The sequence below is a fragment of the Pongo abelii genome, chromosome 18 (assembly GCF_028885655.2).
Source record: "Pongo abelii isolate AG06213 chromosome 18, NHGRI_mPonAbe1-v2.0_pri, whole genome shotgun sequence".
In the NCBI taxonomy this organism is placed as follows: Eukaryota; Metazoa; Chordata; class Mammalia; order Primates; family Hominidae; genus Pongo; species Pongo abelii.
The window spans coordinates 35,270,532-35,277,763 of record NC_072003.2 but is presented as its reverse complement, the minus strand read 5'-3'; the positions used below and the strand labels follow the sequence as shown (position 1 = coordinate 35,277,763).

Below are 7,232 nucleotides of genomic sequence, written 5' to 3'. Positions count from 1 at the left end.
ATTCAATTGTCTGTTCTTTCACTCGAGAACTAAAGTTCAAAGTAGAGAAGATTTGGTTCAGAGATCTCTGTGGTTTACAAATTGAGGAAGGACATTTATTTGGAGCATCTTCAAGAGCCTGTTACCTGGACATGTAACATATTTGAGGATATCTGTAAATAGGATTCCAGCAACTTGCATTTTTTTCTCCTATTGTGCAATCTGGTTATTCCAGATAATCATGTGTTGACGGTCATGGAGTCTTTCCAGCGAGTTCCAGAGAAAGGTATAGTCTAACTTCACCTGTGTCTAGGACATCAACCTCTTCTTGCTTCTCTCCTCCTATTGCTCCTTTCAAGTCTTTTTTGCTGGTTTCTCATCTACATATAGACAGTTGTTTTTCACACACCCACCCCCAACTTTTTTTTTGAGACAGGGTCTTGCTCTGTTGCCTAGGCTGAAATACAGTGGTGCTACCATGACTCACTACAGCCTTGACCTCCTGGGCTCAAGTGATCCTTCCACATCAGCCTCTCTAGTAGCTAGGAATAAAGGCATGCACCACTACACCTAGCTAATTTGAAAACAATTGTAGAAATGGGGTCTTGTAACCTTTGCTTTCCTAAACGTTACTGAACTGCTGCCTAAGCCTATATACCTTGATTTTACAAAGGCCTCTGCTTGAGACTTAGAGAGGTTTAGTGGCATCTACTGTCATCCTGTGTCTTCAAATATCTTGAGTTTGGCATAATAAACGATGAGAGGAGATTAATTTTTTTAATTTAAAAGAACAACACTAATTTGGAAGGATGAGAAGTGGAATGCCTTTCCTTTGTTTTGTTTGTTTGTTTGTTTGTTTTTTGTCATTGGGTTCTATTCACATCAAGTGGACTTAAATTGAAAGTAAATGAGCTGATAAACAACTAGATTCAAATTCGAAGCAACTTTGTTGCTTGGGGTTCTGTACAGATCTGTCAAACAGAGGTAGCACAATAAGGCTGCACTATTTACCACCCCACCCTCTGAAGCCATCCTTGCAAAATATGTAATTTAAAAATTCTCATTTTATAATGGTTTGATATTTTTAAAAGCATACGTTTAGAAAACTATATATCCCTCAAACATAAAATCTACCTACTAAAGTTTGATAAAACATGAAAACTAAATCTGTAAACCAGAACAAAGGAATGAGCATTTCAAAATGCTTTTGAAGACTGTTGGTAGTTTGATAACATGACAGTTTAAAAGCAAGATCCTTTTCTTTTTCTTTTTTTAAATTGCAAAATTCACTGATATAAATTGTCAAATTTTAAATATTTTAAAGAGGTGAGCTACTAATCATTTGAACATATTACTATCAATGGCATAGTAGCCATTTTCATGAAGTTGAACATATACTAATAAGCAGAAATTAGCTCTATTATAATCCTCAAAGTCAATTTATTGAAAGCAAGGTTTGCTAAGAAAACTTTGTTCTAATGAAAACACTCTACACAACTTTACTAAAAAGCAACAATGATATTAACCTATCTTGTGACCTATCTTTTCTATAAAACTGTCCAACACAAGCATTAATTGCCCTTTTTGAGCTATATGGCCTTTCCTACAGTAATAGTAGTTAAAATACATTAAAATATTTAAACTATCTTTAAGAAACATGTACATTTTATTCAGCCTATCAACAGAATAAAGCCTGTTTCTTAGGATCTCTGAGCTCCAAAGGAGCTCGGATGGAAGTGCTATAATTTCCATCAACACTTAGGGTACAAATTATCATACCCTATTAATGCTAATTGTGGGTTAGGAAATATATGGCAAATAATAAAAATTAAAATATATATTAATAAAATATATGAAGCCTCCAATATAAAACAAAAAGATACATACTCAAAGAAACCCATTTTTCATTAATTAATTAATTAAATCTTTCAAGGTAACTAATGAAAGGTTTTACTTGATTTCATGTAACTTGATATAGAGAAGTTAAAATGTATCTTGAAAGACATTTTGACAATGGCAAACTAGAAACATACTAATCAAATACAATCAGAAACTTTAACCCCCCCAGATCCTCCCCATTCACTGTAACAAATACTTAGCATAGTAGCTAATCACAGCATAATCCTTGGGAAATGTTTTACAATTTAATTTTGAAAATACATGTTATAGCAACATGTCAAGTCTAATGCTAATACAAAATACTCTTTTCAGTAGCCCAATATTTTAAAAGTATAAGATCTTATATTATGTTAAATTTCTTGTTGACAATATATGCAAAGCTAGCACAGGCTTTTTTAAAGATAATAAAAATTTAACTGTGTGTAGAATCTTGCTATAGAGGTAGCTATTAAAATGACACAGGACAGAATCCTAAAATTGCTATAACATTTTACCCCATATGCAATAAACGTTCTCCAGAAACACCGTGGTGTTCCAAGGCTGAATCAGTTGGCTCCCAGAGCTGAGTAGCAATAAGAAAGCATGTTTTATTATGGATGTCATGGATGTCGTGTTAAAACTCAAGAGTCATAGGCAGTCAGCAGCAATGGGTCAATAATGCGCCCAGAGACACTGTGTAGATAATCAACAAGGCACAAGGTTTTCTCAGCACTGCACACAGCCCAAGGGCAAATTAATACAGCCAGGGAAGGACACTGCCCAACTCCACTTCCCACAGTACACTATGGCTGCTCTAGGGAAAATACCCCCAAAATGAAAATAAAGCAAACTGGTTGTGCAACTGGCAACCAACTAACCTTTTAATGCAATCACAAATTCATCCTTCAAAGAGGCTTCCAAAAAAAATCCAAACACTATTCAATATAAAGTCTGCCTAAAAACAAAACCATAGGAAGGTTTTCATTTTAAAAGTGCTGCATAAGGCCAGGCACGGTGGCACAGGCCTGTAAGCACTTTGGGAGGTCAAGGCGGGTGGATCACCTGAGGTCAGAATATTGAGACCAGCCTAACTAACATGGTGAAACCTCGTCTCTACTGAATACCAAAAATTAGCCAAATGTGGTGGTGCGTGCCTAGAATCCCAGCTACTTGGAAGGCTGAGGCAGGAGAATCGCTTGAACCTGTGAGGCGGAGGTTGCAGTGATCCAAGATCTCACCACTGCACTCCAGCCTGGGCAACAAGAGCGAAACTCCGTCTCAAAAAAAAAAAAAAAAAAAAAAAATATATATATATATATATATATATATATATCGGTTAGGTTTTTTAAATTTATTTACTTATTTTTCTTATTTTATTTTATTTTTGAGACGGAGTTTCTCTCTTGCCCAAGCTGGAGTGCAGTGGAGCGAATTTCGCTCACTTCAACCTCCGCCTCCCAGGTTCAAGCGATTCTCCTGCCTCAGCCTCTAGAGTAGCTGGGATTACAGGCATGTGCCACCACGCCTGGCTAATTTTGTATTTTTAGTAGAGACAGGGTTTCTCCATGTTGGTCAGGCTGCTCTCGAACTCCTGACCTCAGGTGATGCTCCCGCCTCAGCCTCTCAAAGTGCTGGGATTACAGGCATGAGCCACCGTGCCAGGCCTCATTTTTTATAATCTTAAAGTTTAACCAAAATTTTTGTGAGTAAAATATTCTAGTTTGGGAATATTTTACTGTTAACCTTGGGGTATAGCATTGCTAGTGCTCAAAGAGATTATTCTTATGTTTATAATTAAAAGAGCAAATGAGGGTAGGGTGCGGTGGCTCACGCCTGTAATCCCAGCACTTTGGGAGGCCAAGCTGAGTGGATCACGAGGTCAGGAGTTCAAGACCAGCCTAGCCAACATAGTGAAACCCTGTCTCTACTAAAACTACAAAAATTAGTCAGGTATGGTGGCACGTGCCTGTAGTCCCAGTTACGCAGGAGGCTGAGGCAGGAGATTCGCTTGAACCTGGCAGGGAGAGGTGGTGGTGAGCCAAGATGGCGCCAGTGCACTCCAGCCTGGGCAACAGAGCGAGACTCCATCTCAAAAAAGAAAAAATAAAAATAAAAGAGTAAATGAGAATTCAAAAACTACTATATTTTAGAAAGTGTGAATTACATTTGAATGACTTTGTTTCCAAAAAAGGAACATAACATTTAAATGTATTCTGTAGGTTCTGACGACATTTTGTCAACAGTTTTTGTATATGACACTTTGATAAATATATGATGCTAATATTTTACATGTCTCAGTAAAAAATGTGTGAGTAGGAATATGTTGATGTATTATTTCTCAAGAAAAAGGTGATTCATTACATCTGTCATTTTGTTAATCATTAGGTATTATTTCTAAGTTATTATGTAAAGCCATCTTTCTTGAAACATGAAGAAAAGGTGCTGGAAGAAAAAAGGATAGTGAAAAATTTTAAGGTCTACTTCTTAATTTTTACAACTCAGGTTTTTTCTTTTCAAGCAGATAAAATAATATCTTTAAGCATTAAAATGTGCCCTAGCTCAAGATTGAGATTAATGTAAACATTCCTCCAACATGTCAAGGGAAGAGTTGCAATATGTTCCTATTGTTATAATATCAAAAGAATAGTAAAAAAGAAAAAAACTACAATTGTGTAAAATGGCATGTAAGTGAATTTAAGAAACACATCACTGCCCTTTTATAACATTTTAATTGTGTTTTAAAGAAATGTTCTCTATTCATTCTAGTGAATAGGCCATCTTGTTTTTCATTTACTGACAATTATTTATAGGTATTGAGGAAAACAGTTCTGTATTGTTTAGTAAGATGCTACCATAAGAATACTCCAAAATTATCATCTTTCTGAGGACATGTTTTTTGACTAATAAGAATATGAATTAAAAAATAATTCCTTTGTTGATGGTTATTATTTGTTACTATTAGAAAACTGACTGGGATGGCCGGTCATGGTGGCTCACGCCTGTAACCCCAGCACTTTGGGATGTCAAAACGAGCAGATCACCTGAGGTCAGGAGTTCGAGACTAGCCTGGCCAACATGGTGAAACTCTGTCTTTACTAAAAATACAAAAAAAGTTAGCCGGGCGTGGTAGCAGGCGCCTGTAATCCCAGCTACTTGGGAGGCTAAAGCAGGAGAATCGCTTGAACCCGGGAGTTCTGGAGGTTGCAGTGAGCCGAGATCGCCGCCACTGCACACAATCTGGGTGATAGAGCTAGACTCAGTCTCAAAATAAAATAAAATAAAATAAAATTAAAAAGTCTGGCTACTTGAAATTTTAAAATTTACATTTGGCTCACATTTTATTCCAGAGGATTCTCTCCTTTTTAAAATCTCAGGCTGCCTGCTCAAAGGACCAGAAGCCAGGAAGTTCATAAAATCTGCAATTGTTAAATAATCGTTATTATATTCTTTTCATTTGCGAATAGCCATATAATATGTTATTTATAAATGTACATCACCTTGTACACAAGGTTAAATGCAAATACACTCCCAGTTGGTCCTAGCTCAGCTCAACGAGGAAGCCCTGCCTGAAAAGGTTGCAGCCCAGGCTGTCACTCTTTCTTCATTCAGCCCAGTGTCTGGTCAAATCTTCTGTCACTCAGGGACTGAAGGGGCGGGCCTTAAGCGTTATCCAGTCAGAGACTCTAAACTAGGAACAGTCCAGTAAGACACGCAGCTGGAAAGTACGGGACGGCTTCCGGGATTTGGCGGGTCCTTTGTCTCTTCCTGCAGCCAGAGCTCCTGGTGTCGTCTTCACTGGTCTGTGTCCTCCGCTTCTGGAGGCCCAGTTTGTGTGGCCCTGTGACCTGCAAGTATTGGGAGATCCACGGCTAAGACGCCAGGACCCACTAGGAAACCTAGAAATGGTGAGAGTGCCGGGTCCGACATCTCCAGAGATGGGGAAGGGGCTGGTTGAAAGCTGTCGGAAGTGGCTGTAGTGGGACTCAGGCCTCCCAGCAGTCAGCTCCAAAATATGAGGCGCCGAGTTCACCTTGGTGCAGCTCGACCCTCAATCCCCTTCAGCCCTAAGATGGCGGCTGGGAGGACAGGCGGGACCCTGGACGTCCTGTCTCTTCCCTGCGCAGTGACGGTGCCCGGCCTGGAGCCCTCTCTGGGCAGCTCTGCACCCACCGCGCCGCATCTCTCCCCGATTGTGCAGGGACCACGGTAGGGTATACCGTCCGGGGAGAATCCTGACTCGGGGTGCGGGGTTCATGAATCGGAAGAGCTTTTGGTCCCTCTTTTCTCTTATGAAAAGTTTATAGCAGTCACCGCAAACATATTAAATAATTTATTCAAACAGTGGTTCAAAAATTGTAGAGCACCCAACTATGGCTTGTAGTTTGTGGTCCATGGGAGAGGGTTTAAGAGAAGACTTTTATAAGGTGCATGGTGAAAAAAAAAACCCACATTCATTAATCGGTTAGATACAGTTAGGTAGTTTGTTTGAGATGGAGTCTCGCTCTGTCGCCCAGGCTGGAGTGCAGTGGCGCGATCTCGGTTCACTGCAAGCTCTATTCCCGGGTTCACGCCATTCTCCTGGCTTGGCCTCCCGAGTAGCTGGGACTACAGGCACGTGCCACCATACCTGACTAATTTTTGTAGTTTTAGTAGAGAGGGGGTTTCACCGTGTTAGCCAGCATGGTCTCGATCTCCTGACCTCGTGATCCGCCCGCCTCGGACTCCCAAAATGCTGGGATTACAGGCGTGAGCCACCGCGCCCTGCCACAGTTAGGTAGTTTCTTAATTTCCACTCTGAGCGTACAAATTGCCTGGTTATGCAATCAGAGGTTACTTGGCAGTTTATAGTTGGTTAGGTCTGAATTTTGTTTCCCGCAATGTACTAATTTACAAAAAAAAAAAAAAAAGCTCTTGAGTTAGATTTTTTTTTAAGTCAAAATCCAAAAACTAGAGCCACATCAGTCTCATTGCCTGCCATTTAGTTATTTTCACACTCCACAGGGGAATGATTTTCCCTGCGTTTTTCACATGCGTCCCAAGCAGCCTCTCAAGTTAACCCCCCACCACCCTGCATTCCTTCTTCCTAACTCTGGCTTGCAGTAAAATACTAAATTTCTGGTTCTTTTTGACATTCCCAAATGCCAATTTCCCATCCCTAATTCACATTATCAACTGTTTGTCCTTTAGTGTACATTTTAGATATCGTATTTTAATTAATCATTTTTTAAAAATTAAGATGGAGTCTCACTTTGTCACCCAGGCTGGAGTGCAGTGGCGGGATCTCTGCTCACTGCAGCCTTTGCCTCCCACGTTCAAGCGATTCTCGTGCCTCAGCTCTTGAGTAGCTGGGATTACAGGCGCGTGCCACCACACCT

General features: G+C 39.9%; 1 non-coding gene across 2 annotated transcripts in view; it reads left to right on the top strand.

Moving 5' to 3' along the window:
- Nucleotides 1-5,506: 5,506 nt before the first annotated feature.
- The window catches only part of LOC100446280 (uncharacterized), a 37,082-nt gene continuing 35,356 nt past the window's right edge, over nucleotides 5,507-7,232 (top strand). The window contains exon 1 of one of the 2 annotated variants that reach the window (XR_010137749.1): nucleotides 5,507-5,762. This is a non-coding gene — a transcript (uncharacterized LOC100446280). The remainder of the gene's footprint in view (nucleotides 5,763-7,232) is intronic. The other variant, XR_010137750.1, reaches the window with a different exon arrangement.